The 11,916-nt window shown below is 35.0% G+C and overlaps 3 non-coding genes across 3 annotated transcripts; all 3 read right to left on the bottom strand.

The window, feature by feature from the left end:
• Positions 1 to 2,309: 2,309 nt before the first annotated feature.
• Trnas-cga (transfer RNA serine (anticodon CGA)) lies at positions 2,310 to 2,391 on the bottom strand. Its single transcript has one exon. It is a non-coding gene; the product is annotated as a tRNA-Ser (tRNA).
• Positions 2,392 to 4,215: 1,824 nt separating this feature from the next.
• Trnas-cga (transfer RNA serine (anticodon CGA)) lies at positions 4,216 to 4,297 on the bottom strand. Its single transcript has one exon. It is a non-coding gene; the product is annotated as a tRNA-Ser (tRNA).
• Positions 4,298 to 6,127: 1,830 nt separating this feature from the next.
• On the bottom strand, positions 6,128 to 6,209 carry Trnas-cga (transfer RNA serine (anticodon CGA)). The gene has a single exon. It is a non-coding gene; the product is annotated as a tRNA-Ser (tRNA).
• Positions 6,210 to 11,916: the final 5,707 nt, after the last annotated feature.

The raw sequence follows: 11,916 nt of genomic DNA on the forward strand, positions 1-11,916 counted from the left end.
CATAATTACATGTAATTTTGCTATCATCATTATTACAAACGTCAGAACCATCATCATCATATCACGTTGCTGAAGCAACAAATCAGCAATGTCATGAACCGACCGTTTACTTTTCCAAGGGCTCTATGTGTTTTGGAGAAGAAGAAAAAAATGAGACCCTAAAATAGATTGAAAAAAGTGCTTTGCTCTGATTTGTCCGTCATATTATGTTGGAAGTTCTTCATTCTGAGATTAAGGAAGAAAACCATATCTCGTCTAAACCTTAAAATGGTCGGTCCATAACTATCGGTACTGGACTATAACTGGGTGCAGGCGTATTCCTTTATGGAGGTTAACAATACATGGAAATTAAATAGAAACAATACAAATATAATGCCATTTATTTCAACTTAGCAGTTTGGCTGGTGATTAAGAAAGGGTTGTTTTGAGATTTATAAGTTTCGTTTGCAAGTAATCAAGCAATTTGAAAAATGTTAGATGGCTTCGTGGGTTAAGTGCTGAGACAGGAGTTCACTCATACAAAGGAATCTGGTATCCGACACCTTATTTAGCATAGTCAGTCAGGTTTAAATTTATCAAACCGCCAAAAATTAACAAAATTAACATATACCCATCGTCGTAAGAATAAATCTCTATTAAATATTGAATAAACCGACTCTTGGAATATTCACTTTAAGACACTTAGTTCAAATTATCAAAACATTGATTCTGGATGGTCTCCACTTTGTCGTTTCTACTTTATTTAAACTAAAGTTCGACTTGTCTCTCCATCTGTCTGATTGTTATCCCATTTAAAAATCAATCGCGGCCCGTACCAGGGATGTTAAAACCAGTTCAATTTAGCGACTAATTACGGGACCTAACCCTTTAGTCAATTTAATTTGTTTCGTGTCACACTATCTGCGGCAAGATTAACTCAGTTATGTATCACAATACCAACTTACAAATTTCACAGTTTTACACACGGATATAGTCTAGTTGCTATTAGTGGAAACATATTCCGACCTAATATTGGTAACTACTATGATAATGTTTTTGCGGGTTAGTTATTTGGTAAGTCAACATCTTTAAAGATATATCTCCAACCACGATACGACAGTCCAGAAAGTCAGCGGTAAAATCTTTCGTTGTCTTTTTTTTTTTTTTTTTTTTTTTTTTTTTAACTTGGGTTTAGCGCTATTTTCAAGGCCTTTTTCAGTTAGACTGGAAGCGAGCTAATCGTTTGTTTCCATGTGACTTCATCAAATGTGCGCACTACCATGTCCGCCATTTTAAATCCCTAGCTACCTGGCACCACTGTTTTTCAAAGAAACTTATAAAGGCACGCCCCGTTTTGTACGTAAGGATATTTTAAGACATCACATTGTTTTGTGCATGTCAACAGCACGAAACCGAATTCGTGACATTCCCGCTTTTTTCCTTAAAATAAAACAACATTGAAAATTTAAACATCTATGTTATTCTTTCATAAACAAATCGTTCCATCAATAAACTGACGCAAAAGCAAAAGGATGAACAAACAATTAGAAACATGTAATGATTTTCATTTTTCATGGGCAAAATTTCATCAGTTAGTTCACGTTCAAACTCAAAAGCAAATCGTTAACATGTCATTTAATATACATAAAACCATTTTAAAATACTCTGTTTGACATTCAACAGAAAGTCATTTTCCGTGAGACACATGTTGCATTTTAATACACTAAAGACGAAACAGTATCTTGGTACAGTTCTCGATCTGATACAGTATCAACTTCCTTCCATCATTTTGTATCCCAAAGACCATTGTCCAAACATACTCGGTTTGTCAGTAATAATTGCTTTTCTATCTGATTGCAATCTGCACGATTGCTGTTCAACTTCACTATTCCGTGTTTCAATATAAACCCGGGAATTTCCAGCTTTTGTTTTCTTTCGTGCTATAGGGTCACTTATTTCAATAATCATTTCGATGAAGTAAATATCCTTATCGACGATTAAATCAGATTTAAATCTTGAATATACGTCGTTTTCACAAACGTTTGTTCGGAAATTAAAATGACTCCGTTGCATTGTTGGTAATTGGGTATAGTATTGTGAAGTCAGTGAAATCAAGCCATAGTCAAACTTTTCTCCCAAATATGATGTAATAGACCCGATCCTAAGCAAAATAAATAATACACCTGTTATATTAATGGTACTAACATACATTTGGGATTTAAACAACGACTATTTGTTTTCTTCTAGTAGATAATAAGAAAGAATGTTAGGATGCAAATGAATTCTTCGTTATCGCGCCAACTGTGTGTTTTTATAAAACGTAATTATTTCGTCGTTGACAGGATTCGAACCTGTGCGGGGAAACCCCAATGGATTTCGAGTCCATCGCCTTAACCGCTCGGCCACAACGACTACATATCGTTTTTACTACTTTATTGAAGTATTTATATCATAAACATTTGATCCACCTTTTTTCAATCAATGCTCTATTTTTCCCCGTCTGTCAGGCTATACACACTTTGTATATATTACTTTACACTACAAATAAAATTCACATATAACACTATCAATCCCAATCAAAATTCTGCGAACAGATTAACCTAAGAAATTTTTTAAGTTAATTAAATGCGACTTTTGTTTCATTGATTTGAGCTAGATTACCTGCAAGGTTACAATTTGGACAAGTACACAAAGAGATATGAAATGATACATACACGTTGAGTAAAGTCAAAATCACCTCCTACTATAGGTGATAAGACAGCAAAGTCATTTCTGTCCTGTAAAGAAGGAACCAGTGGGAAAATGCATAATTCCCAGATAGTCTTTGGGAATCACCCTTTTTTTAATAAAAAAAGGATACATTTGTCTGAGTAATTAGGCAGAAATATGACTAATATTGCCATGTGTTCAACGAGATCAAGCGTTCACTGTCAATCTGATTCTAAGGGGTATGGTGGGGGACAAACAAACAAACACAAAAACTCCAAAAAGTTATTTCGTCAAACAGGAGACAATCAAATCATGTAACAAGAAACTATAATGGACGAAACGAGGATCCATTTTCTTCATCCAAAATGTAAATAGTTTGATCTTCATGCCTAATGTCGATGACTGTAACAGTCCTTATATAATAGAAGAATATTGAACATAAGAACAACGGGATGAAGCGAACCAAACGATAGGTTAAAGATTCTGTCTGTGAAGCATTGCAAGTGGTAGACATTGAAGGAAAATAAAAATAATCAATGGGACTACTTTTATTCACAAGCTAGTGTCATGTTGATACGGAGATGAAAGTCCGATGTCTAATTCAGGTTTGGCCTACATGTCTTGGATACATCCAGACTGAATTGATCCAAGTACCACACCCTTTAAAACTGTGCTAATTACCACACGTTTTAAAAATGAAGAACCGTAATGACAGGTTGATATTCACTAAAATGGGTTGTTTTTAAAGAGTCTAAGGCTCCACCTTAAGTCGAGTCCAACTGTAAAAATACATGGACCCTGATCTGCCATTGCATAATGCGCAAGAGATCAGGGCATACATTTAAAAATGAAGAACAGTAATACAAGACTAATATTCCCTAAAATGGGTTGTGTTAATAGAGTCTAAGGCTCCATCTTAAGTAGAATCCAACTGCAAAGAACATGGACCCCAATCTGCCATCGCATTATGCGCGGGAGATCAGGGCATACGTTGCTTGTTCTACCTGATTCCTCCAAACAACTTGCACATACCTAAATCTGCATTATGTAACGCCTGATGTGGATTTGAGCAGCCTGTAGTTTGACTTCGATTTCCGAACTATATATATATATATATATATATATATATATATATATATATATATATATATATATATATATATATATATACACACACAATAAAAAGCTTCTTTCTGGACCATAAGTGTTATAAACGACGTTTGACACGAGAAATTTTAATTATTTTTTCAAGATGACTTAGGACATTTTAGGAAAAATGACAACTATACTGAAATTTATATCGACATTTTTGCTGAAGTGCTGATGACTTTTCTCCCCACTGGGATGTAATAGACCCGATCATAAACAAAATAAATAATACGTCTTTTATATTTATGGTACTAACATATATTTGGGATTTAAACAATTAATATTTCTTTTTTCTAACAAATAAAAGGAAAGAATGACATGATTCTAATTAATTCTTCGTTATCACACCAGATGTGGTTTTATAAAACGTAATTATTGCGTCGTTGACAGGATTCGAACCTGTCCGGGAAAACCCCAATGGATTTCGAGTCCATCGCCTTAACCGCTCGGCCACAACGACTACATGTTACTTTTGTCACGATATTGAAATATTTGTATCATGTACATTTGATGCACATATTTTCAATTGATGCTCAATTCTTCCCTTTCTATCAGATGATACACTGACCGTATATATTACTTTGCACTACAAATAAATTCACATATAACACTATCAGTACCAATCAAAATTCTGCAAACAAATTAACCCAAGTGATTTTGTATGTTAATTAAGTGCGACCTTTGCTTCATTAATATGAGTTAGATCACCTGCAAGGTTACAATTTGGACAAGTACACAAAGAAATATGAAATGATACATACACGTTGAGTAAAGTCAAAATCACCTCCTACTATAGGTGATAAGACAGCAAAGTCATTTCTGTCCTGTAAAGAAGGAACCAGTTGGAAAATGTATAATTCCCAGATAGTCTTTGGGAATCACCCTTTTTTTTTTAAAAAAAGGGATACATTTGTCTGAGTAATTAAGCAGAAATATGACTAATATTGCCAGGTGTTCAACGAGATCAAGCGTTCACTGTCAGTCTGATTGTAAGGGATGTTGTGGGGCACAAACAAACAAACACAAAATCTCCAAAAAGTTATTTTATCAAACGGGAGACATTCAAATCATGTAACAAGATTCTATAATAGACGAAACGAGGATTCATTTTCTTTATCCAAAATGTAAATAGTTTGATCTTCATGCCTAATGTCGATGTCTGTAATAGTTCTTATATAACAGAAGAATATTGAACATAAGAACAATGAGATGAAGCGAACCAAACGATAGGTTAAAGATTCTGTCTGTGAAGCATTGCAAGTGGTAGACATTGAAGGAAAATAAAAATAATCAATGGGACTACTTTTATTCACAAGCTAGTGTCATGTTGATACGGAGATGAAAGTCCGATGTCTAATTCAGGTTTGGCCTACATGTCTTGGATACATCCAGACTGAATTGATCCAAGTACCACACCCTTTAAAACTGTGCTAATTACCACACGTTTTAAAAATGAAGAACCGTAATGACAGGTTGATATTCACTAAAATGGGTTGTTTTTAAAGAGTCTAAGGCTCCACCTTAAGTCGAGTCCAACTGTAAAAATACATGGACCCTGATCTGCCATTGCATAATGCGCAAGAGATCAGGGCATACATTTAAAAATGAAGAACAGTAATACAAGACTAATATTCCCTAAAATGGGTTGTGTTAATAGAGTCTAAGGCTCCATCTTAAGTAGAATCCAACTGCAAAGAACATGGACCCCAATCTGCCATCGCATTATGCGCGGGAGATCAGGGCATACGTTGCTTGTTCTACCTGATTCCTCCAAACAACTTGCACATACCTAAATCTGCATTATGTAACGCCTGATGTGGATTTGAGCAGCCTGTAGTTTGACTTCGATTTCCGAACTATATATATATATATATATATATATATATATATATATATATATATATATATATATATATATATATATATACACACACACACACAATAAAAAGCTTCTTTCTGGACCATAAGTGTTATAAACGACGTTTGACACGAGAAATTTTAATTATTTTTTCAAGATGACTTAGGACATTTTAGGAAAAATGACAACTATACTGAAATTTATATCGACATTTTTGCTGAAGTACTGATGACTTTTCTCCCCACTGGGATGTAATAGACCCGATCATAAACAAAATAAATAATATGTCTTTTATATTTATGGTACTAACATATATTTGGGATTTAAACAATTAATATTTCTTTTTTCTAACAAATAAAAGGAAAGAATGACATGATTCTAATTAATTCTTCGTTATCACACCAGATGTGGTTTTATAAAACGTAATTATTGCGTCGTTGACAGGATTCGAACCTGTCCGGGAAAACCCCAATGGATTTCGAGTCCATCGCCTTAACCGCTCGGCCACAACGACTACATGTTACTTTTGTCACGATATTGAAATATTTGTATCATGTACATTTGATGCACATATTTTCAATTGATGCTCAATTCTTCCCTTTCTATCAGATGATACACTGACCGTATATATTACTTTGCACTACAAATAAATTCACATATAACACTATCAGTACCAATCAAAATTCTGCAAACAAATTAACCCAAGTGATTTTGTATGTTAATTAAGTGCGACCTTTGCTTCATTAATATGAGTTAGATCACCTGCAAGGTTACAATTTGGACAAGTACACAAAGAAATATGAAATGATACATACACGTTGAGTAAAGTCAAAATCACCTCCTACTATAGGTGATAAGACAGCAAAGTCATTTCTGTCCTGTAAAGAAGGAACCAGTGGGAAAATGCATAATTCCCAGATAGTCTTTGGGCATCACTCTTTTGGTTTTGGTTTTGAAAAGGATACATTTGTCTGAGTAATTAAGCAGAAATATGACTAATATTGCCAGGTGTTGAAAGAGATCAAGCATTTACTCTCAGTCTGATTGAAAGAGGTATGGTGGGTGGGGACAAACAAACATACACAACAACTCCCAGAAGTTATTTCATCAAAGGATGAGACAATCAAATCATGTAAGAAGAATCAATAATGGACGAAACGAGGATCCATTTTCTTCATCCAAAATGTAAATAGTTTGATCTTCATGCCTAATGTCGATGACTGTAACAGTCCTTATATAACAGAAGAATATTGAACATAAGAACAACGGGATGAAGCGAACCAAACGATAGGTTAAAGACTGTCTGTGAAGCATTGCAAGTGGTAGACATTGAAGGAAAATAAAAATAATCAATGGGACTACTTTTATTCACAAGCTAGTGTCATGTTGATACAGAGATAAAACTCCGATGTCTAATTCAGGTTTCGGGCACATTTCAATGGATACATCCAGATTGAATTCATCCAAGTAAAACACCCTTTACGGCTATGTGCTGATTAACACACGTTTTAAAAATGAAGAACTGTAATGACAGGTTGATATTCACTAAAATGGTTTGCTTTAATAGAGTCTAAGGCTCCACCTTAAGTCGAGTCCAACTGCAAAGAACATGGACCCTGATATGCCATCGCATAATGCGCAGGAGATCAGGACATACATTTAAAAATGAAGAACAGTAATGCAAGACTGATATTCCCTAAAATGGGTTGTATTAATAGAGTCTAAGGCTCCATCTTAAGTAGAATCAACTGCAAAGAACATGGACCCTTATATGCCATCGCACGAGAAATTTCAATTATTTTTCATGATGACTTAGGACATTTTAGGAAACAAGACAACTATACTGAAATTTATATTGACATTTTTGCTGAAGTACTGAGGACTTTATGCTTGTAGACTTAATATGGATTCGTTGTTGGAAGAACATCGTAATAAACTCAACTTGAAATTAATCATTTCCTGTAGCTTTCAGAACGCTGAAAGAACTTAAAAACGCTGTTCAAATACAGTTAATATCAAAAGAAGGACACTGAGCAAATGGTTTCTGATATACATATTCTCCTCTTATCCTAGATACAAAGATAAATTATCTTCAAAGTTTATTATATGCTTACACTTAAGCAAACAGAAGTACCCAAAGCAATGCTATTCGACGAAGCCCTAAGTTATAAATTCAATGGACTTTTGTTGTATATTGAGAATAAACATCAGCGGATAAGTAACTTGAACCACCATCTTACCAATAACTTAATGGAGACCAATCGAAATTGATACAGAGAAGAAAGCATACTTAATGTTTGTCTGGGTGGCAGACTACATCGCATTCATTTATAATTTGGAGAACAAAAAGTTGTCGTTGAAGCTTAGTCCTAACAACTGTATATTGTTAGTTGGCTGAACTATACGTTTGCGATAGTGGTTCAAATATTACCCATCAACCCTATATGAGGTAAACTGAATTATACGTTTGTTATAGTGGTTCAGAAATAATTACCCATCAACGCTATATGTGAGTCATCTGAATTACACGTTTGTGACAGAGGTTCAAATATTACCCATCCACCCTATATGGGGTCAACTGAATTACACGTTTGTTATAGTGTTTCAAATATTACCCATCAACCCTATGTTGGTCAACTGACTTACACGTTTGTGATAGTGATTAAAATATTACCCATCCACCCTATATGTGGGTCAGCTGAATTATTCGTTTGTGATAGTGGTTCAAATTATTACCGATCCACCTTATGCATGAGTCAGTTGAGTTACACGTTTCTTATTGAGGTTCAAATATTACGAATATTCCCGAGACGGGGTCAACTGAATTACATGTTTGTTACTGTGGTTCAAATATTACCCATCAACCCCAATGTTGGTCAGCTGACTTATACGTTTTTAATACTGGTTCAAAGATTATTACCCATCCACCCTATATGTGGGTCAGCTGAATTACACGTTTGTAATAGTGGTTCCCATTTTACCAATCCATCCTATATTTGGGTCAGCTGAACTGCACGTTTGTGATAGTGGTTCAAATACTACCCATCCACCCTTTATGTGGGTCAGCTGATTTATAGTCTGTGATAGTGGTTCAAATATTACCCATTCACCCTATTTGGGTCGGCTGAATTACAAGTTTGTTATAGTGGTTCATATGTTACTCTTCCACCCTCTATGATGTCAAATGAATTACAAGTTTGTTATATTGGTTCAAATATTACCCTTCCATCCTATATTTGGGTCAGCTGAAGTACACGTTTATAATAGTGGTTCAAATATTACCCATCCACCCTATCTGTGGGTCAGCTGAATTACACGATTGTAATAGTGGTGCAAATATTACCCTTCATTCCAATATGTGGGTAAGCTGATTAATAGGTTTGTGATAGTGGTTCAAATATTGCCCATCCCTCCTATAGGTGTGTGAACTGAATTATTCGTTTGTAATAGTGGTTCAGATATTAAGAAACCAGCCGATATTGGGTCAAAGGAATTACACGTTTGTAATAGCTGTTCAAACATTATCACACATCCACCCTATATATGGGACAGCTGAATTATACGCTTGTTGTAGTGGTAGATATATTACCCGTCCACCCAATATGGGGTCAACTGAATTACAGAATTTTCAGCTGAATTATACGTTTGTGACAGAGGTTGAAATATTACACATCCACCCTATATATGGGTCAGCTGAATTATACGTTTGTGATAGAGGTTGAAATATTACACATCCACCCTATATATGGGTCAGCTGAATTATACGTTTGTGATAGAGGTTGAAATATTACACATCCACCCTATATATGGGTCAGCTGAATTATACGTTTGTGATAGAGGTTGAAATATTGCACATCCACAATATTGCACATCCACCCTATATGTGGGTCAGCTGAATTATACGTTTGTGATAGAGGTTGAAATATTACACATCCACCCTATATGTGGGTCAGCTGAATTATACGTTTGTGATAGAGGTTGAAATATTACACATCCACCCTATATGCGGGTCAGCTGAATTATACGTTTGTGACAGAGGTTGAAATATTACACATCCACCCTATATATGGGTCAGCTGAATTATACGTTTGTGATAGAGGTTGAAATATTACACATCCACCCTATATGTGGGTCAGCTGAATTATACGTTTGTGATAGAGGTTGAAATATTACACATCCACCCTATATGTGGGTCAGCTGAATTATACGTTTTGTGATAGTGGTTCAAATAGTACACATCCACCCTATATATCAGTTAGCTGAATGATACGTTTGTAATAGTAGTTCGTTTACTACCCATCCACCCTTTATGTGGGTAAGCAGATTTATACGTTTGTGATAGTGGTTCATATATTACCCATTCACCCTAATTGGGTCGGCTGAATTACAAGTTTGTTATAGTGGTTCATATGTTACCCGTCCACCCTCTATGATGTCAAATGAATTACAAGTTTGTTATATTGGTTCAAATAATACCTATCCACCATATATTTGGCCAACTGTAATACAAGTTTGTTATAATTGTTCAATTAATGCCCATCCCCCCATATGTTGGTCAGCTGAATTACACTTTTGTAAAAATGGTTCAAATATTACCCATCCCCCTATATGTGGGTCAGCTGAATTACAAGTTTGTAATAGTGGCTCAAATATTACCCATTAACCCTATATGTTGGTCAGTGAATTACACTTTTGTAATAGTAGTTCAAATATTACCCATTAACCCTATATGTGGGTCAGCTGAATTACACGTTTGTAATAGTGGTTCAAATATTACCCATCAACACTATATGTGGGTCAGCTGAATTACACTTTTGTAATAGTGGTTCAAATATTACCCATCCACCCTATATGTGGGTCAGCTGAATTACAAGTTTGTAATAGTGGTTCAAATATTACCCGTCAACCCTATATGTGGGTCAGCTGAATTACACTTTTGTAATAGTGGTTCAAATATTACCCATCCACCCTATATGTGGGTCAGCTGAATTACAAGTTTGTAATAGTGGTTCAAATATTACCCATCCACCATATATGTGGGTCAGCTGAATTACAAGTTTGTAATAGTGGTTCAAATATTACCCGTCAACCCTATATGTGGGTCAGCTGAATTACAAGTTTGTAATAGTGGTTCAAATATTACCCGTCAACCCTATATGTGGGTCAGCTGAATTACAAGTTTTTGTAATAGTGGTTCAAATATTACCCGTCAACCCTATATGTGGGTGTGCTGAATAAGCCATACAATACTTAAGATATAATGGCCTTCAGAAATAGGCTTAATCCTAATCGATGTCTTAAGCGTTTAAAGACAGAGAAGTGTACTTGCTCAGATCTCTGCATCAGATGTTTGACGCTCTTTATTTATATATTTATATTTCCCAACATGATACGAACGTCAGAAATTTAGTGGTAAAATATTTTGTTTTGATTGCTTTGTTTTGTATTTTTTGGTTTGTTGTAGTTATTCATGTTGATTCGGGTTTAACACCATTTTTCAGTTAGATTGGAAGCGTGCTAATCCTTTGTTTCCATGTGACTTCATCAAACGCGCGCACTACCATCTCCGTCATTTTGATTCCCTAGCCACCTAGCACCATTGTTCTTCCAAGAAAATTATGAAGGCCTGTCTCGTTTTGTACGTAAGGATATCCTAAGACATCACCATGTGTTGTGCATATCAACAGCATGACACCGAATTCGTTAAAATTCTATCCATCAATAAGAAAAAAGATCAAATAAATGGATACACAAACAAGTAGAAACATGTAATGATTTTCCTTTTTCGTGGGCTGAAATCAATTCTTTGGTTATTGTTCATGTTCAAAAGCCAATCGTTTATATGTCATTTTATTTCTCTCAAAACACTGAAAAATACTCACTTTTGACAATCTGCACAAAGTTCTTTGCTCTTACACACATGTTGTATTTTAATACACTGAAGATGCAACAATACCCTGGTACATTACTCTCTTTCAAACAGTATCACCTTCCATCCATCATTTTGTATCGCAAAAATCATTGTCCGAAAATACTTTGTTTGTCAGAAATAGTTGCTTTTTCTCTGATTGCAATATACACCATTACTGTTTAACTTCACTATTCCGTGTTTCGATATAAGCCAATGAATTTCAAGCTGATGTTGTCTGTCGTGCTATAGAGGCAATTATTTCAAGAATCATATCGATGAAAGTAGTGAAGGGGCCACCCTAGGGACAATG

This window comes from Sinohyriopsis cumingii, chromosome 4 (genome assembly GCF_028554795.1).
Source record: "Sinohyriopsis cumingii isolate HCF-2022 chromosome 4, ASM2855479v2, whole genome shotgun sequence".
Classification (NCBI taxonomy): Eukaryota; Metazoa; Mollusca; class Bivalvia; order Unionida; family Unionidae; genus Sinohyriopsis; species Sinohyriopsis cumingii.